The sequence below is a fragment of the Marmota monax genome, unplaced genomic scaffold (assembly GCF_021218885.2).
Source record: "Marmota monax isolate L192 unplaced genomic scaffold, Marmota_monax_Labrador192_F-V1.1 WCK01_AAM20220418_F8-fsc00145, whole genome shotgun sequence".
In the NCBI taxonomy this organism is placed as follows: Eukaryota; Metazoa; Chordata; class Mammalia; order Rodentia; family Sciuridae; genus Marmota; species Marmota monax.
Window position 1 is genome coordinate 883,046 of NW_026695201.1, and position 21,562 is coordinate 904,607.

General features: G+C 42.2%; 1 pseudogene; it reads left to right on the forward strand.

Moving 5' to 3' along the window:
* Positions 1-8,755: 8,755 nt before the first annotated feature.
* LOC124082574 (T-cell surface glycoprotein CD1a-like) lies at positions 8,756-11,482 on the forward strand (annotated as a pseudogene).
* The last annotated feature ends 10,080 nt before the right edge of the window (positions 11,483-21,562 follow it).

A 21,562-nucleotide genomic window follows, 5' to 3' on the forward strand; every position in this document is an offset into this window, starting at 1 on the left:
TCATATAACACGTCCTTAAACAAAAATTCTTGAAAACACATATCGGCATGTTTCACTAACAGCCAACATAAAAATTAAGACAAGATCACAAACTCAAAAGCCAAGGTTAGACGATTCTTCTACCTCCCTCCCCTAGAAAGAAGTCATGCTTTTAAAAGATTGTATGTGCGGCAGCTAAGAAAGGCTTTTGCATGGATGGCCTTCATGGCTTGTTTGAGGGGGATCTCTGGATCAACTTTGCTTTAAATTTTACCAGGTGTCACAGAGGTATTCAAAATTTGCAATCACTTTTTATCGTATGCATTTTATTCCAGGATCATGCAAGTAGATATCTGTCAACTCAAAACTCAGACCAGTGATTTGTAATTCTCAGAATGAGAAAAGCAAAAGCAACCAAGATTTAGTGAGTAGCTACACTGGCTTCATAGCCCAACCACTAGGGAACCTGGACCTAACGATATTTGTAAACTGGCGTCAGATTATATTTTTTCTTTGCTTTTTTTTTTTTTTCCCTCAAGAAGACTTCCCTTATTTCATTGTGAATGCAGCTCTGTCTTCAAGAGTTTAAAATAAAAGCTCACCTTTCTGGGTGTTTCCTCCTGGCAGGTCTTTTATCTAGAAGTCCAATGTGCTATCCATTGCGCCACAGAGCCAGGTCTTTTAAAGCTATGTCATGGGCCACCTTGACAGGAACCACTGGGGGACTGTGTCTTCTATAGTGACATAGAGAATTCCAAGGGCCATGGGACACATTCATGTTCTAGGATTGGAAAGGGCATCGAGGAGGAAGAATGGAGCATAGACTGAAAGAACAGAGTAAGAAAACAGAGATGAGGCCCTGGGAGCTGAGATCAAGGTAAGTGAAGACTGACAGTGAAAACATCGTGGAGTGAGAAGGAAGGAGGGAGGAGCAGAGTGGGAAGAGGACACAGGGATGGGTGGAGAGGGGGGCACGGTAGGTGACAAGGAGCGTCAGAGCCATAAGTGGTACTAGCCAGTATTCAGTTCTTTTGAACTGAGGCCAGAGTGTTGACATCCTAATGCAATGCAGGTGACCCTTGCAGGAGATGACCTTGAAGAGATGACCTTGACGCTCAGTCTGAAGCTCCTTTCCCTGCAAGGAGAACACGTAGGCCATCTGCAGGGAGCCACAAAGGCAGGAGAAAAACCTGAGGAAGTTTGAGAGGGAAAATGAGGAGCCCAGAAAGGGCCAGAAGTCAGGACGGGCGTGGGTTTCCCAGAGAGGGAGACTGAGATTGGTGTTGGCGAGGTGGGAATTCAGAGGGCACAGTGAGCTCCTGTGGGCAGGGCAGCCTCCATCTGTGTTCTGGGAAAAGCTGTGTGGGAAGGAGGAATCCAGGAGTTAGGGTGGTGCGCAGGGAACAAGAGTTAGGAAGCCACACAAGCATGTCTGAAGCCTGAGCAACAACAATTCAAGAAGAGGGATCCTGAGGGAAGGTCTTGTGACAAAGGGAAGAATCCTGGATGTCCCTAGGAGAGCTGGGACACCAGCTGGCTGAGTTACAATCAGCATGTATCTTACCCACCCTGACCTTTCCTCATCTTTTCCTGTGACGAGGGAGCCCACAACCATCAGCGACCCATGTTCTGCCTCCAACTTGGGCCCCAAGGAGTGGAGTTGGCCACTTGTGGACCAAGAGCTCTGAAACAGTGAGCCCCCAAGTAAACTTTTCCTCCTTCAAATTGTTCTTGTCAGGTCCTTTGGTCACAGAGGCAACAAGGCTGACTAAAACACCCCTCTTCCTCCTCCTCCTCCTCCTCCTCCTCCTCCCCCCCTCCCCCTCCTCCTCCTCCTCCTCCCCCTCCCCCTCCTCCTCCTCCCCCTCCCCCTCCTCCTCCTCCCCCTCCCCTTCCTCCTCCCCCTCCCCTTCCTCCTCCTCTTCCTCCTCCTCCTCCCCCTCCCCCTCCTCCTCCTCCCCCTCCCCCTCCTCCTCCTCCTCCTCCTCCTCCTCCCCCTCCTCCTCCTCCTCCTCCCCCTCCTCCTCCTCCTCCTCCTCCTCCCCCCCCCCTCCCCCTCCTCCCCCTCCTCCTCCTCCTCCCCCTCCCCCTCCCCCTCCCCCTCCCCCTCCTCCCCCTCCCCCTCCTCCCCCTCCCCCTCCCCCTCCTCCTCCTCCCCCTCCCCTCCTCCTCCTCTTCCTCCTCCTCCTCCTCCTCCCTCCTCCCCCTCCTCCTCCTCCTCCTCTTCCCCCTCCTCCTCCTCCCCCTCCTCCTCCCCTCCTCCTCCTCCTCCTCTCCTCCTCCTCCTCCTCCTCCCCCTCCTCCTCCTCCTCTTCCTCCTCCTCCTCCTCCTCCCCTCCTCCTCCTCCCCCCCTCCTCCTCCTCCTCCTCCCCCTCCTCCTCCTCTCCTCCTCCTCCTCCTCCCCCTCCTCCCCCTCCTCCTCCCCCCCCCCTCTTCCCCCTCCTCCTCTCCCTCCTCCTCCTCCTCTTCCTCCTCCTCCTCCTCCCTCCTCCTCCTCCCCCCCTCCTCCTCCTCCTCTCCCCCTCCTCCTCCTCCTCCTCCTCCTCCCCCTCCTCCTCCTCCTCCTCCTCCCCCTCCTCCTCCTCCTCTTCCTCCTCCTCCTCCTCCTCCCCCTCCTCCTCCTCCTCCTCCTCCTCCTCCCCCCCCTCCTCCTCCTCCTCCGCCTCCTCCGTGTCTTATCAGCTCACAACCTCTTGGTTCCAGATCTTCTTTCCTAATTTAGTTGATTTTCTTTCCTCTCTTTCCCACCCCAAACCAACCGTCCTCTCCTTGCTTTTCACACCTCACTCTCAAGAGCAGCCGTCAAATATTTTGTGAAATTCAGGGATAAGTGAAAATGTGGAGCCTTGTCAGCCCTTGAGGCTATTAATGCCACAGACTGGGCGGTTTATAAATGCCATAAATTGATTTTTCACACTTCTGGAGACTGGGAAGTCCAAAGTAGATTTGGTTTCTAGTGGGATCTGCATTTTGATTCATCAAAGGCACCTTCAGAAGATGTCTTCTCATGGTGGAAGCGTAATGGGGCCTCCCTGGGGTCCCTTTTTTAAGGCAATAATCTTATTTCTGATGATTGAGATAGCATGACCTAATCACCTTCCAAAGGCCCTGCCTCCTAGTCTCATCACATGGGTGGTTAGGATTCCAGTGTGTGAATTTGGGGAAGAAATAAAGATTCAGAGAATAGCAGGTTTGTGTTCAAAAGGCAGTGGGGGGAAGTGCTTTTAAAGCTACTAAAATACAAAACTTCTTATTTCTATAGAAGGTTATGTCTGTGTGTTTTTATCTGATTTGCTGATGTTGTGTCCCTTGGGCACAGGGATGCTTACAGGATGACTGCAGGAACTCTTGGGCACCTGGGGGTCCCATTCCATGACTAGGTGCAAACTGCTGGCTGGCTGCCTAGTGCCACCTGCCCTAGCTGCTCAAATGACCTTTGCGTCTGCTGGAATGAATGTGAAAGATAATTTCCCCTTCTCAAAGTGGTCACCCCGTCACTTGGAACATGGGTGACCATTGAAAAATTGCAACCAAATACATGCACATGCATCTGATACTTGGAAGAAGAGTGGGCAAGAGGCTCACCCTGACCAGTTACAAAAGAACTCGGTTCAGACCCTGGATGGGAGAGCTGCACCTGTGTTCTTCCCACACACTGTTGGTGCGTGTCCCATTGTCCCTTTGTGCCTGCAAGGTATGAGACAGTGGCAGAGGCTGATGACAGAAGGGGCCTGCCCTGTCCCTGCAATGAGACCTGGTCACTGCAGTGGTGGCAGGATGGAGGTGGAGAGGCAGAGTATGGAGTTGCCAAGGCCCCAGACAGTGGGGAGCAGGTGGAGGAGGGCTGAGCATGCAGGTGAGGCTGTGGAGGAGGAACCTCTATAGCTGGGGAGGCTCCTATGAGCTCCCATGCAAGTTTCACTGAACTTCTCTTATGAAACAGAAATTCAATAAAACTCCTATAAAATTCAAGCTGGTGATCACAAGATAATTAAATTATCTGTGACTGTACTGTCTATATGCCCTTTGGAGCCAGCCCTGGGTCCAAGAGATCCACAGACTCATTTTGCCTCTTTCAGATTTCCAATTACGTGAGCCTGGCGATCTTGTCACCAGATAGAGGTCCGTGGAAGTACGTGGATGAGAGAAGGGGACTTTCTTTCTGCCCTGGCCAGTTCAATTTTTTCTTTTTATAAAACAGTCATATTATCATATTTGTTCTTTTCAGACATACATGACAGTAGAGTCATGTATAATTATTATTATATAATTATTATAAATATTGATTATTGACATACATACATGGAGTATGACTTCCCATTCTTGTGGTTGTACATGATGTGGGGTTACACAGGTCATGTATTCTTATATGACTTGGGAAAGTGATGTCCAATTTGTCCTACTGTCTTTCCTATTCCCATCCTCCTCCCTTCCCTTCATTCTCCTTTGTCTATTCCAATAAACTTCTATTCTCTCTCTTCCCCCACTTGTTGTGTGTTAGAATCTGTGTGTCATAGAGAACATTTGGCTTTTAGGTCTTTGGGACTGGCTTATTTCATTTAGTGTGTTAGTCTCCAGTTCTATCCACTTATCAACAAATGCCATAATTTCATTCTCCTTTAAGGTTGAGTGATATTCCATTGTGTGTATTTACCACATTTTCTTTATTTGTTCATCTGTTGATAGGTACATAGGTTGGTCCCTTAGCTAGGCTATTGTGAATTGAACTGCTGTAAACACTGTAGTGTCTATATCACTGTTTTCACCCCCATCTTCTCCTGCATTCATTATTATTTGTATTCTCATTGGTTGCCATTCTAATTGAAGTGAGGTAAAATCTTAGTGTTTTGATTTGCATTTTCTGATTGCTAAAGATGTCAAAAATTTTTTTCATGTAATTGTCAGCCATTTTTATTTCTTCTTTTGAGAAATATCCATTCAGTTACTTTTTTTTTTTTGGTGGGGGGTACCAGGGATTGAACTCAGGGGCACTCAACCACTGAGCCACATCCCCATCCCTATTTTGTATTTTATTTAGAGACAGGGTCTCACTGGGTTGATTAGCATCTTGCTTTTGCTGAGGCTGGATTTGAACTTGCAATTCTTCTGCCTCAGCCTCCTGAGCTTGCTGGGATCACAGGCATGCACCACCACACTTGGCTTGTTTAATTCTTTTACTGATTTTTTGATTGGGTTAATTGATTTTTTTGGTGTGTGTGTGTGTGTGTGTGTGTGTGTGTGTCTGTGTCTGTGTGTGTATAAGGTTTTTGAGTTCTTTGTGTGTTTGGGATATTAATCTTCTCTTGGAGAAGTAGATGGCAAATAATCTTTTTCCCATTCTGTAGGTTCTTGCTTCATGCTCTTGTTTCCTTGGCCGTGAAGAAACTTTTAATTCGATGCCATCTCATATATTAATTCTTGGTATTATTTCCTGAGACTTAGAAGTTCTACCGAGGAAGTCATTGCCTGCTTCTGAATGTTAGAGTGCTGATCCTAAGTTTTCTCCTAGGAGTCGTCAAGTTTCTGGTCTAAGTCCTAGGTCTTTGATCCATTTGAGTTGACTTTTGTGCAGTGTGAGAGAGAAGGATCTAGTTTTCTTCTTCTACATAGGCATTTCTAGCTTTCCCAGCACCATTTGTCCAAAAAGAAGAAAAAAAGACTTTTCTTGGACATATATCTTTGTTAAAGATCAGACGGCTACATCTGTTCAGATTTGTCTCTGATTTCTGTTCCGTTCCATTGGTCTATGTGTCTGTATTCCATGCCAGTATCCTGAAGTTATTGTTACTCTAGCTCGGTGGTTTAACTTGAGGTTGGATACTGTGACGCCTCCAGCACTACTGTTACAGCTTGGAATTGCTTTGGCTGCTCTGGGTCTGCTATTTTTCTAAATGAATTGAAGGACTGCTTTTTGTAATTGGGTGAAGAATGTCATTGTAGGAGTGATCTTGCTGCTGGCTGTTTGCTATGCTGCTGGGGAGAGGGATGAAAGGCACTGTCTTGTTTCATCTCATTGCTAAGCAGGTGACTTGTTTTTTATATTTTGGGTTTGTGCCGCAGTCTGGCTGGGCACAAAATCACGAGCCACTCAAGCAGGAACAAACTTTATTTCCAAATCTCCCGCGAAAATGCCACGCACGGGGCCTTCTCCCGGGACACACTACACCAAAAGGAAATCCCTCCTCCGGAATTCCCTCCTAAGGCACTTCCCCAACCAATGGGAACTCTCCGGGAGTCCCGGGAGTCCCGGGAGAGCTCCAAAGTAGCAGGCCTAGGCAGACAGCAGGGGTCTAATCTCCAATTGAATGCCCATCTTAACATAATCATTATCATCTCAATGGCTTGCTGGGGTCACCTTTCAACCAAAAATGCCATGCGTCATTCCTATTTGGCTATGGCCCTCAGTAGGTTTGGGATATAGAATTGCTCCTGACTTTTTCCTAGCAGTCTGGTTCCTTCTGTTCGTCTAGGAGCAGGGTGCTATCTTGTCTCTTTCCATTTTTTTCTTTCCCCCAAGTGTAGTGGGGTTTCCCCTGTACCCTGAGGGCTGCAGAGATTTCTGGCCTCTCCCTGTCAGGTTAAGGCTTTCTTTGTGGGTAGAAAATAAAGCAAAAAGACCTTGTTGGGATTTCCTACCTTTCCATGTAGCCAGCTGCTGTCATTCCTCACAATTGCGTCATGAGATTATGTATCTGATTTCATCTCAGATTCCAGTCTTTCAGGGGCTCTTGCTTGGGTCTGTGAAAAACAGTCTGGAGACTGGTGTGAACTCTCCCTGTGTCTGTGAATGATGGCCTTCTGTAAAACCATCTTGGCCTTTGGTAATTTGTTACCAATTTTATCGGATTCTTTTAACTGACTTGTATAACGTTTGTCAACTGTTCCAAGTACACAAGGTTTTCCTCCCATCCTTCCTTGGAGGAGTCTGTTTTTTCTTGGATTTGGGGGTTGTTCATATGTTGCCCGGATACTTCAAGTCTCCTCCAATCAAGTTGTGATTTTGGTTATTTAGCCTTTAAAAATTGCAAGTGTGGGAGTGGAATTCTTTCCAGCTTTCTGCACCCTTATCTTTTCAAAAATTTATTTCTTTCCTAAATTTGTATGAGATTGTTTGTTTTCTTAGAAACCAAGACAGTGAATGAATACTCAAACATATTTATAAGGTGATATTTACACATATTTAAGAGCTTAAATATTTAAAAACACTATAAAAGCTGGGCATGGTAGGACATGCTTGTAATCCTAGCAGCTTGGGAGGCTGAGACAGGAGGATTGGGAGTTCAAAGCCAGTCTCTCTCTGTAAATAAAAAAAATACAAAATAGGGCTGGGATGTGGCTCAGTGGTCAAGTGCCCCTGAGTTCAATCCCTGGTAACTGCACCCCCATCCCCTGTTGCCCCCTTTCCGGACCCCAAAACAAACAAACAAACAAACAAAACCACTATAAAAGAAGAAGGGAACCCTGTCCAGGAGCAAGTGTCTTAAGACAAGATAACTATGGAGCATCTAAGTAGGACCAATGAGAAGGGAATTCTGGGTAAAAGATTTCAGAATACTTTATTAACGTTTTACAAATTCTGGCTAGTTTCTTATTATGAGCAGTAGGAAGTTTAGCAGAACCCTGTACGTAAAGTTTACGCTTAGTAACATGCTTTATTCTAAGTCAAATTAAGTAGGATACTCATTTCATCATGTAGGGTTTTAAGTATCCTTTGTAATTTCCTTAAAAGTTTTATGTTAAAGATCTCCTTCATAACTAAATATAATAATTGTATGCATGGACTCAAGTAATTTAAACATTGAGCAAATATTTACTAAATACCTACCACTTGCCAGTCACTCTGTTAGGTGGGGACATTGGATTAAAAAATATTAGAACTAATACCCCAAACCAATCACTGAAGTAAAAATACAGTTTGGACATACATTCATTAAAGATAGCCACATTACACTTTTCAAGCAGGATTTTTTAAAAAAAATCTAGACTCTACTCTTTGAACCCAGCACACCAAGGTTTACAGTTCTTGGTGCCTTTTTCTCCCTATGTAGACTGAAAGATCCTTTAATAAACAATTGCACTATCAACCACTGGATACTCATTAGTTTAGCAAGATGCTTTGTTCTTGGCAGGTGCTAAGTGACTGTTGAGTGAGAATATATCAATGAAATTCAGAGGAAATCTTTCTGTATATGTGTCCATGTCCCTGTGGTTTCCGTGATGGCTACTGGCCAATCTAAGAACAATGGAGAGTTGGTGATTGTTTATACTGTTGTGGAGGACAATCACAGGAGACTCTGAAAAAGTAAGTAAAGTAACCGGTGATGTCAGAGATATGAATATGGCAGAGTGGGGCATGGGGTAGAGAAGAGAGCATGTGGGGGGATAATTCAAAATGTCAACAGGACAAAATGACAGAAAATACTTAAGACCTTGGGTTCCATCCACAAGACTGAAAAATATGCCCCTAGTGGTCAGGTGACTGTTCAGGGCCACAAAAGACTTGTCCCATAACAGTTGAAATAGGGGAAGATGACCAGAAAGGAATTTCATAACAATGAGAGAAGTTGGAAGACTGGGCAGAGAGTCAGAAGAGCAGGGGAAATGGGAAACTGTGCAGGTGGTCAGGGTTTGGAGTGGAAGCAGATTTTCAGGCAGGAGAGGTCTGTCTGTTGGTTGAATAAGGAAGTCAGAAGAGAGGTCTGTGGGGTAGGTTAGTTTACAACAGAAATCAAAGGACGACTTCTCTGAGAAAAAGAAGTAGCATCTGCAAGGGCCATGCTGTTTCTGCTACTCCCCTTGCTCGCTGCTCTCTTCCCAGGAGGGGACAGTGGTGTTGGTAAGAACTGGGGCAACTGACCAGATGGGTGTGTGTGTGTGTGTGTGTGTGTGTGGTGATGGTAGTTTCCCCTGCACACACCTGGAGAGAAGGAGTGCCAAGCTGGCCCCATTCTGTGTGCTCTAACTGAAGCCCTCTGTGCTCTCATGGAGGCTGTTGATAGAGCATGGGACCCTGGGGGCCAGCATAGTCAGCTAAGGTAACGGTGGCTCTCCACTTTTCCAGATTCTGGAACTGACCTTTCCAAGTCTCTCCCTCCCAATGTCACATTTCTGCCTATTCTATCTATTCTTTTGCCACAGGGTTTGAGGAGTCTGTCTCCTTTCATGTCATCCAGTCATCGTCCTTTCACAACCATTCCTGGGTACATCTGGGCTCAGGCTGGTTGGGGGAGCTGCAGACTCACAGCTGGAACAGCAGGTCTGGTACCTTCATTTACCAGTTTCCCTGGTGCAGGCGCAACTTCAGTAACAAGGATTTGGTGGATCTGGAAAGGTTTTTTCCAGATATACTTCACCAGACCTCAGGAATTTTATAGTGATAGATTATTGTTTAAATGTGAGCTCAGTTCTCTTGATGGGGAGAAGAAAGGGAGGGGAAGTGGGGCGTCTCAGTGAACTTTTATTCCTCTAGTGAACACCTTCTCTGTGATCTGAATCTTACTCCACCCTCTTCAGCATAAAACTGAAACCATACACTGGGCACGTGCTATAAACCAGAACCCAATTCTTCAAAAGCATTAGTTTTTGCCACTTATGAACTGCTCTGTCATTGCCTGCAGGGCTGTGTGTTATTATCTCCCCTCAGAGGAATACTGTGGCCCCCCTTTACCCAGGCCTTCAATCAAGTGCCTTCTGCTTCCTCACTCTTTGGTGGACTCTTTAAAGCATGATTTTCTCTCCCATGTAATCTCTTCAGTCTTCCCTGTCTAAACTGTCATAGAAACCATTAAGTCCCCCCCCCCACCATTGCTATCACCTTTGAACAGTCCCCTCCCTTCCTCACATTATCATCTCTTCCTCCACCTCCAGCTCCTACCAGTTTCCCTTTCTGTGAACCTCTGACCAAACCACACTGGGGTCCTTCCCCTAAACTCCCCAAACTCCCTTCTGTTTCTGTTGTCTTTTTGCTTCCATATCATTCCCATTTTCTCCCTTTTCTTCATTTTCTCCTCTAATTCATGACTCTTCTTCCCCAGATCCCTTTAACCTACAGGTGACAGTAGGCTGTGAACTGCACGCTGGGAAAGGGCTTCCTAGGCTTCAAGCAGGTAGCTATCCAAGGATCTGACTTCATGAGTTTCCAGAATGAAGCATGGTCACCGTCTCCAGAGGGTGGAAGAAAGGCCCAGAAAGTCTGCAAACTGCTCAGTCAGAACCAAGACTACACACAGAGGTTACAGAGGCTCCTCAGTGACACCTGCCCACGTTTCACCTTGGGTCTTCTAGATGCAGGGAAGGCTCATCTCCAGCGACAAGGTCAGTCTTGTAGCCCATCTCAAAGAATTTTTCTATTTTAAAGTCAAATTCAGGACAAAAAGAGGATATTGAGTGACATTTCCAGAAGGGGGAAAGATGTATCCATGTAGTCTCATGTGGAGTTCTGAGCCTCTCAGTGTATGTTAGAGTCTGTGTCTAAATGTCTTTTCTGTCCTTTGCAGTGAAACCTGAGGCCTGGCTGTCCAGTGGCCCAAGCCCTGGGCCTGGCCATCTGTTGCTGGTGTGCTACTTGTCTGGCTTCTACCCAAAGCCCGTGTGGGTGATGTGGATGCGAGGGGAACAGGAGCAGCAGGGCACTCAGAGAGGTGACTTCCTGCCCAATGCTGATGGGACGTGGTTTCTCCGAGCAACCCTGGATGTGGCAGCTGGGGAGCTGGCTGGCCTGGCCTGCAGGGTGAAGCACAGCAGCCTAGGAGGGCAGGACCTCGTCCTCCACTGGGGTGGTAAGAGTGGGACCCAGGCTGGAATTCCGGGGAGGAGGTCTGCTATAGCAGAAATTGAGGGCCAGCTAAAAAATTGGGACATTAGAGATTTTAGGTCCAAAAGAAAATGAATATTTTAATCCAAGGAATGGAAGAATTAAATATGAGGGATCTGTAGATGCAGAAAGTTGTAGGATAGAAGAAGGATTCCTCTCTGAAAAGGGATAAGAATAAAATAGGAGGAATGCTTGGTGCAGTAGAAACTCAAAGAAAATAGTTAATACAGCAAACAGGGAGTGCGAGGGGGTAAAACAGGGAATGGGTTGGAAACAACGTCCTGGTGTCCACTTGAATCTGCAGCACCTCATAGTGCCCTGGGCTGGATCCTCTTGGCTGTGATAGTGGCCCTGGCTCTTCTGACAGCTCTTGGATTTTGGTTTAGGAAACGCTGGTGAGTTCTTTGTATCCATCTGTCCTGTTTGTCCCTCCTCCCCAATGCTCTTCCCTTCTGTTTTGACTTTTTCCTCACTTTCCTTCTCCTCTCAGCCCCATTCCCATTTTCTGCTCAGTTCTCACCTCCACCTTATGAAGGTCTGTTATTTCTCTGTTCTCATTTGGTTCACTTAGGACACACTGTGAAGCTCCCTGCAGTGCTGTCCCTTTGAAGTGAGGACCCAGCTACCCAGGTGCCCAGTCTACACCTGAACACCACAGGGTGATGACATCACCTCAACTGTCCTTGTGAAGCCTCTATAATTTATCTGGTTTATGATCAGTTACCAATATGTGCTCAGTGGAATCTTGCAGGATGTGTGTTCTGACCCGGGCTGAGACTTCACCTGTGAATGGAATAGGAACCTAGCAACCTCTGCTGGGTTAGATATAGTGGATCATCAGAAGAATTCCAGGTGTCACATCCTCCAGGGGTCCTTCCTTGATCCACAGTGGGGAGCCATCTCCCCTCCATCTGTGTGTCCCCACCTGTCAACTGTACCCCTCATTGTCTACTTCTGTGGCGGTTGTGTAGCTTTGTTTCTTTCTTTCAGTTTTTAGAACATAGAGAGCAAAGCACGTGCTTTTGAAGTATCTGTATTCCTGGTGAAGTGTCTGGAATAAAAACCTGTGTTGAATTTATGTAAGGTTTGCAGTTTTTTTTTCTTTTTAAATTCTCTGCCTTTGTGCCACCTGAGTTGTAGTTGAGACATTTCATGCCCGACTTCAAGTCTTGCTTGGCCAATAGATTTTATGCTTTCCTAAGTCTACATTTTTTTCTCTGAGCCTCTGAGGATAAATACAATGTTGCCTCTTATTGATTCTGTTATTCATTTAGGGAAGTATTAGTGTGAAACAGTTGTTCCAAGTGCTTTCAACTGAAAGATCAGGGAAGGATGAAGGTCTTCTATATCCTGTGTGGTTTATGGTCAAACAGCAGATTTATTACAATGGAGTTTGGTAGAAATGTAGACTCCACAGCCTGAATTATAATTTCATTTTAACAGAATCATCAGAAGATGGATCGATGCATTAAAGGTTGAGAGGCACCTCATGATGGTGATACCTGAAATATGGCCCAAGAGCATCACTGAAGAGAGAATAAAAAATGAGGAGTCAAAATGCTGCTCTTCAGGGCTGAAGTAGGTGCAGGTGAGTAAGGTGCATTCGCAGCAGTTTTGTTCTCTACACTTGCTGCTGCAAACACTGTTAGTGACCACTGAGCCATGCTCCTAGGGAGAATAGAGGGGTAGGTTCCTTTGAGTTTCTGTTCACAATATTTTTATTAACTGATGAATACATAACCTTGTTTTTGTGTATTTTGTTTGAAAAATCTTACTTAGTATATATTTACTACTCTAAATTGCATGATTATCTGAGAAGTGTTTAACAATTTCCTGACCCTGATTAATGTTATCATAAATTTCCTTGGCTTTCAAACTTCTTACAATAATGTCTACCATATGTAAAATAATCTATTGTCATTTCAAGAAACCCCAATTTTAGTTTTTGTTATAGCTTTATCGTAGCATTATAGAGGTTACTTTACAAACTAGCTTCACCTACTAATCATCAAATTTCATATTCCATTTTCCTGTGTATTGCATTGTTTATTCATTAACATAGAACTCTCAGGCAACAGCATTATAACACTGACAAGGCTTATCTAAAACACATAATTTTTCTGTAATACACATCAGAGCCTTTTCAGTTTAAGAAATTAGGTAGCATTTTAGAGATGTGTTTGGCATCATTTTACTTGGCAAAATCAGTAACAAAAAGTACAAAAGTGTGAAAAACACGGCGCTGGGTAGACCACACAAAGAATGCTCATCCAGATTTCAGAAGTGAAATCTGAAGACAGAGCATCAAGTTTTTTGGCTTTCATAGGGAATGTGTTCTTCATTTGACTCCCATTTTGTACCACTCCGTATATATCCATGAATGACCACAAAAGCACTCTGAATACTTACTGCAGGGTTACAAATATCCATAGGTAGAGTAATTCAGAAGTCCTGACTAATAGGGATGTACTAATGACCTCAACTGGCAGTGAGTCAAGACCTCCATGACCAGACTTCAATACTTTAAAATTCATAAATTGATTCAACAAACAGTTCCTAGGCACCTACTGTACATTCACTAAGCAGCAGGTGCATATTGAGTTTAAAGTAATGGAAGGAAAAAAAATCATCACTGTGTTCTGAGCCTGAAAATTTTGCTTACCCAATTTGATTGTGCAGTTAATTATTTTCATTTTTCTTTCTTTCTTCGCTTCCTGGAAGAATTAGTTGAGATGAACATGGGGAATGGGACTTAGCCTTATTTCATTTAGGAAGCTGAGAAAATGGAACCCAGGGCCAGGGGAACATACAGAGAGACCAGGAACAGAGGACAGCACACCTAAGAAAATTCCCCGTGGATTTCCTCCAGAGACATTCATTGAAGCATCCCTTGTCCTTCCTTCCTTCATCACGCATCTAACTCTTACTAGTTGTATGAATAATACATTCCCTGAGAACTGAGAGTAGTTCCAAAGTACAGGACAATAATTGGAAAAAGAAGTTGTGATGAGAGAAGAGGAAAAGGTAAAAACATGGGAGGGGGAGAATAAACGCTGGAACAGCTGAAGTCTTTTTAATTGGATTGGACATGACTGGCTACTAACCATGTAGCTTCCAGTCCACTGTCTCATGTTTCCATGGCAGCAATGGGGTTTCAGTTGATTGACTTCACTCAGCACCGATGATCAGCACAAGGCAATCATGAGGTCCCAATATGACAGACTAAAGAAAACAGGTAATCTATAAATCAAGACAAACACCAGAGACCCATTTACATTGGCTCTAAGGGTTGAGGCAGTGTATGCACCTGTCCTAAGGTGGCTGGCTCAGTTTATGTGCAGCCCAATTTTCACATTTGATGGTGGGGGAAAGAGATGCTTCTTCTTGTTTTGGATGTTATCATGCTGGGTAGAATTTCCCCAAGTCATTTTTCAGCACGTGAGAAACAAATATAGGGATGAAATCATACAGACCAGAAGTTAGAGGAAACAAACTCACAGAAGAGTCCTGATCCACTGTAACCAAAGCCTGCATGACCCTGGGTTTCTCAGTCCTATTGGCCAATATGCTTCCTTGAGTTTTCTCAGGTCATCAAGTTGGGTGTCCTCTTGTTGGAGACTGAAATCATCCTGCTAGATGCACACAGACGTCAGGGGACTCAGCTGATCTCTACTTTGGGTCGCAATATCCTTTTACATCCTTCTTCCTCCCACTTTCTTCCTGAAGTTGACTATTTCTTAAAACATATCTCTTTTATTTTATTTTTTAAATAAAAGTCCCTATCTTTTTCAACTTTTATACTGCTTTGGTTTTAACTGTGGCATGTGGATTGGCCCCTCTCTGGGACATTTCATGAATTTTTGTCAAAGCACTGACCAGGAACAAAAGTGGTGGTTATGCTCCTGGGGAAGTGAGTGATTTTGAAAAGGTTCCTTATTCTTTCTTCAGTTACATTAAAGCACGATATATTCTGTCAGTGTTTTGAGGGATGAAAAGATAATTTTGCACAAGCATTAATAAGAAGATTAAAAATTTGTAAAATACACAAAGTGTGTGAATAACACATTCACAGATGAAAACCCCTAAAGATGAAAGTATATAAATGATACTCAAATGCACTAGTCTTTAGAGAAGTGAGAATTAAAAGAAAGTATTATTTTACATTACCAATTTGGGAAAATCAGAAATACAGAGAAACCCAGTGTATGAAGGAATGGGCAATAGTTGGGACTCCTCCTGCATTGCTGTGGTGAAGTGATTAGGGAGAGCTTGTGGCAGTGTCTTATCTAAGTATAGTCATGTTGTGCTTGAAATCCCACTTCTGAACATAATGTCTCCTCAGTTCCACGAGGGAACATACAATGATGTTTGTCACAACAATTTAATGGTCATGAGGTGCTAGAAGCATACCTGATATGTTTACCCTGTGGTAAACAGGTTACCAATTTAGTGAAATGTGGTAAATGCACACTGTAGGGTCCTGTGTAGAGGCCAGACACTGGCTAGATGTAGAGTGGTGTGGGAAGGTCTTTAAGAACAAGCTAAATGAAATGCATTCAGCTCGAAGCATTGTTTTCTAATTCTGTGTTACAATTCGAGTTTTACACAAAAGCAACACATTTTAGAAGACCATAGATACAGAAGGATGATACATTAATATATTAAAAAGTAGGGGAAAGGAAAAAACTGGGATAAAAAAATCAAATGGTTTGAATAGTTAAATAGAAGAATTGCATGACTGGGAGGGGGGATAGGAAAAAGAAAGAGTGGAATGAACCTGACATAATCTTCCTATATACATATATGAATATGCCACAGTGAATCTCACCATCATGTACATCCACAAGTCCGGGACCCGAATTAAAATAAGATATATTCTATGCTTATATAATTATATCAAAGTGGATTTTACTGTTATGTATAACTAAAAAGAATCAATAAAAATGTGAGAAGGGCATTAGAGTGAATGATACTCATGAGGAAAATAATTAATACAGGAACATTTTAATCAGTAGTTAAGATTCCAAATACAGAACACAATGCACAAAAATGTTGGAAAATATTAAGCTCTGTAGGAAAGAGACTGAACTGGACTAACAAATTGTGCCAGGGATACTTTCTCAAGGAAAAATAATAAATGTATAATGTCATATAAAATATTTCAATTTCTAAGTACAGAATAAAGTACCTGCAACATCAAAGCTGTCTGGTTGGTAATGTCAGGGTTTTTACAAACATTATGAAAGACCATAAGGTAGATTAATTTTTCATATTTCCCAATGGTGGCATTAGTCATTAAAACAAAGTTTAACATCCTTATAACTTAAAAATGTGAAGGCTTAAGCCCTTGAACAGCTTACAACTATCAATCAGCTTACAAATCCATTATTCAATTTATAATAATTTATAGTTCCAAAAATTATGAATAATTACTTACAAAAATATGCACATAATATTAAAATGTATCAGTAATAATATCAGAATAGAGTCCAGGGGAATATACTGCCAATAAAATAAAGAGAAAACTTAAAAAATAAGGCCTATGATACCTTATTCATTGGTTGCATGTGGGTCACAATTATTAGAGGACCATAAGATGATTAAGACAGGCTCATTCACATATTCGCAGAGTCCAGAAAAAACAGATAATGAGTTGCTCAGGAGAAATGTCCTGGTCCTGGGGCCACATGGAGATTTTGCCCATCAGCTCTTGTACAGGAGAAACTATTTGATACCGTGAACAACATTCTCAGGAGAGTTGTTTTAGTAAATTTTATGAGATTCATAGTACTGTGTGATACTGTCTCTTAAGGAACATGATTATATTAGTCTGAAGTAAGAATTAGGAAAAGTAATTTTATATAACACAACTAGACCTGGACCTGGGATGCAACTATCTGGTTTTCTGACCTTTCTTTGAGATCACTGCCTCTCTTCACAATGTGTACTGATGTTCAGGCCATCTATGTTTCTGTTTTCTAGAACTGATTCTATGATTTTTTAAAAAATTTCATTCACTTTATGGAATTCCCCATATTACACATTTATTTCACTTTTTGGTTATAAATATTCAAGTGTATTTATGACACTAACTTTTAAAATCATTTTGTACTGGGGATTGAACTCACGGAAACTTATCCACTGAGGCACAACCTCAGCCCTTTTTGTATTTTATTTAGAGACAGGGTCTTGCTAAGTTGCCTAGGCCCTTGCTAAATTGCTAAGGCTGGCTGTGAACTTGTGATCCTCGTGCCTCAGCCTTCCAAACCACTGGGATTACAGGCATGTGCCACTGTGTCCAGAATTTTGTGCTAGTTCTAACGTCTATAAATTATATAACAATTTATGCATTTATTTTTCAGATTTGTTGATTTTTTTATGAATCTCATTTTACCATATGTTATATTTTCTCATTTGCTGAAATTGTGCAAATACTCTACAACTTACAACAGTTATATACCAATAAACTCACCGTTGATTGAAAGTATCTTAAGTCAAAAAACATTCAATACACTAAGCCTAATGAACATTATAGCTCACCAACACTATGTATTGTGAAATATAGAGTGTTTATAGTATAATATAGAGTGTTTATCCTGATCGTGTGGCTGACTGGGAACTGTGGCTCATTGCTACTGCCCAGCAACAAGAGGACGTATTGTACTACATATGACTAGTCTGGGGACAGATCAAAACTCAGAGTATAGCTTCTTCTGAATACATGTCATTTTCATGCCATCGTAAAGTTGAAAAATCTTAAGTTGAGTCATGGGAAGTCAGAGATCTGTGTAGAGATAACAGTGAAGACAAAGTTATGCAACTCTTTTACTTTGTTTCTAATTCCACACATATGTCTTTACCTTCCTATGTATGGCTACTAGGAGGGGGACAGAATTATTTGGATTTCACCAAAAATTTAGTTAATGTTGGATGAGGCAGAAATTTTTAAGACTAAACTCACCACTGGTTAGTTGGTGCCAAGCCACAGCTGTTCATGGCCAAGTCTAATTTCTTGGGTCTCGTTCAGTGTTAGATCCTGAATCATAGTTTGAGTTATCACTCAGTTTCACCTTTTGAACCAGCAATAGTAGATAAAAAAGCATGTTTTAGACATCTTTGTCGAGTATCAGGTTACCATATTTTTGTGGATTTGCCTCTGTGTCTTTTATTCTATCCACTGGTCTTTATGTCTGTTTTGGTGCCAATACCACACTGTTTTCACTACCCCAGTTATGAGTATGATTTGAGGTCCAGTATTGTGATCTCTCCCACATTCTCTTTTTGCTCAGGATTGCTTTGCCTATTCTGGGTCTCTTATTTTTCCAAATGAATCCCACAACTGATTTTTCTAGATCTGTGAAGAATCATGGGAATTTTGATGGGGATTGTATTGAATCTGTATAGTGCTTTTGGTAGTTTGGCCATTTAAAAAATATTAATTCAGCCTACCCAAGGAGTATTTTCATCTTCTAAAGTCTCTTCAATTTTTTTCTTCTGTGTTCTATAGTTTTCACTGAGTATGTTTTGCAACACAGACATAGTGGTTATAAATTCTTTAAGTTTCTGCTGATCATGGAAAATTTTGAAAATTTTATCTTCAATTCTGAAGGATAATTTTGCAGAATATAGTAATGTTGGCACTCATTTCAGGGCTAAATGTATATTATTCCAATCTTTCCTTGTTTTGCTCCCCAAATGAGGTCTGGGTTAAGAAATCCCTGGAAACCTGAATTGTTTTACTTTTAGATATGATCTTATTTTCCTCTGCAGCTTTTAAAATTTTATTCATATTTTGCATATTTGGCATTTTTATTGTAATGTGTCTTGGAGAGGATCTGTTTTTAATCTTGCTTATTTGGGTTCTATATAAATCTTTTGTTTGGGTTTCTATCTCATTCCAAAAATTTTGAAAAGTTTCTAATATTATTTCATTAAAAATGTGCATAGCCTTAGTTTGTGCTTTGGAGTCTTCTTCTACTCCAGTGATTCTTAAATTTGTCACTTAATGTTATCTCAGAATTCTTGAATATTGTGGTCATGGTCTCTTAACATCATTTCTTTATATTTGGCTTTATTTTTAATATTATATACTTTGTTTTCAAGGCCTGATAATCTGTCATAAAAGTGGTCTAGTCCATTGGTGATCCTTTTCATTGAATTTTTAATTTGATTTATTGAGTCTTTCATTTCTAGGATTTCCATTTGATTGTTTTCCAGAATCTCTGTCTCTGTTGAAATGATCTTTCATTTTCTCTCTAAGTTCATTCCTTGAATCTTCTTTTAACTCACTAAAATTTTTATCCATAAATGATCTAAGTCCTTTCTCTGATGTTTTTCTCACCACACCATTAATGAAGTCAATTGTTGGAGTGTTGTGGGCTCTTTGAGGTGTTTTTTTTTTTTTGCTTTTCCAAACTGCTCATGTCTCCCCTTCTGTGTGGTTGATTATTGCCTTTTTTATGCCACAGTCTATTTAGTGAACCTCTTTTTCTTGAGAACCCCAGGCTGGGAAAATATCCTGAGCAAATAGGTATTAACACTTTAACTCACTGTGTGTCATAGGCTTGTTTCGGTTAGCTTTTTCACTGCTGTGACCAAAAGACATGACAAGAAATATTTTAAAGAGGAAAAGTTTATAGGGGCCTATGTTTCAGAGGTCTCAGTTCATAGATGGCTGACTCCATTCCTAAGGGCCTGAGTAGAGGGATAACATCTTGGCAGAACAGTGTGATGGAAGAAAGTGGTTCAGGACAGGACCTCCCAGAAACAAAGAAGAGAGAGAGAGGTGGGGGGTGGGGGGTAGGGAGAGGGAGATTGTTCTCCTTTCACCAAGGACAAAATATATATCCAATGTCACAGTGACCCATTTCCTCTTTTATACCTAGAGTTCCCACTCAATTAATCCATTCAATTATATTAATGTACTATTTAGGTTAATATAGAACTCCTTTACCCAGTATCAGTACCACTTTAAGCAAAGACATCGGATCCTATTTATTACAATCACTTCAGAGCAAGCCACATAATATTTAATCTTAGATAAAACCCCCAAACTTTTTGATACTGTTCTCATAATTTCTGTAATCCAGGTATAAACTTGTGGTAAAGTTTTGGAATAGGATGAAAATGTAGTTGTTAATATAGTAACTTTTATGAGATATTATAAATGGCTGAAAAGGCAAGGAGAGAAATATTGGGCAAAAGAAGAATAAAAGAAAAAGAAAGAGGGAGATAAAGAAAGAAAGAACAAAACAATACATACCATGGGTAAAGGAGGAAAAAGGTGGATGGGGTGGAATTTGAGACAGTAGCAGGTAAGGTAAGAGAGACCAGAACCCATAAAACAGCAAGTGTAAACCTGAGCTAGCAAAACAAATAGAATAATTGCAATTAGTGCTTTAAAACATTAGAAGAAAAACAATTAAATGGGTTGAGGGCACAATGTCAAATACTATGGTAACAAATACCAAATCCAGATCAGGAATGATATGTGTATGATCAAAGTTGACATTACAATTATTTTTAGTAAACCATGTCAAAGGGAAGAAAATTGTTATTGGGTCTTGGTCTGGATTTCGTCAGAATTTAAGATCTTTAAAAGATGTCCATCACTGGTTAACATTGGATCTTCCCAAAGGTTCTGGGGCATAGGAGCCACTCCCCTAGTTGCTGTGGTCCTCCCGCCAGCTGGTTCTTTGTTGTCAGCTCAGCGACCTGAGGCTGGATGCTCAGAGGTTATGACTTTGTGTCTGTTGATTGTTTCTATTGTACACAGAAGCTCAGACTACAGGGCTCTGGGATGTCACTTTATCACAGGTCACCATGCACCTGCTCCCATCCACAGTGTCCTATTCAAAGTGGCATAGAGCCTGGTTGCCATCTGCAAATGTGGGACTTGTGGTTGTGGGTTCTCTGCAGGTTGTCTGTGTGCAGAAGTCCCCTGTCTAACTGACACAGATCACTGGAGTACTCTCTCTGCTACCAGAAAAAGACTCAGTCAGGTCAACTGGTTTCTAGTTCCCACTGCCTGGTCACCCTCCTGTGAGCTGCCCAGGGAAGAGATAGTCATCCCACATATGCCCAAACTCTCACTGGTTGGATGCCAGCCAACTGTGATGGCCAGGATTGAGATTGCCTTTCTGCCTGATTCTGAATTCTCATTTCACCACCATGAATTGTGGACATCAAGTAGATATCTGCCCAGGCTCCTGTGGAGGCTGTGAGAAATGCTGTGAGGTTTGCACTTCTGGGAGTTTTTGGTTCTTTGTTCTACTCAACTCCAGATTTAAATCTTTTTTAACCATTTTTTTTCTGGTGTCCTTCTATCTTTGAACACAAGGGATAGTGTATTTTTTTTTTTTTTTTTCATCTTCAACTTAGTTTCTGATTGTTCACCCTCCTTATCAGGCAAGTGTGTAAATGCCTGTACATACAGAACCTCTTCCATATACTTTGTTTTTGAGAAAAAAGAAAAAGTTTTATTAATTTATTAGCAAAGGAGAATCACAGGGGACTCCTGTCTCAGAGCCTGTGATTCTGCCCATCAGCAGGAGCAGGGTTTTGTAAAGACGTAATTCAGGACATGAGATTGGAGAGGAGAGATGAGGAAGGAGAAAATCAGGGAAAAGAAGATCAGGGAGGATAAAGTTATGGAAAAGAAAAGGGAAGAGAAGATGAGGGAAAAGAGGGTTGGGGAAAAGAAAAAAAAACATGTAAATTTCAAAGTGACAAGGCACAGAATCAGAGCATCAGGTGACCCCCTGTTACGT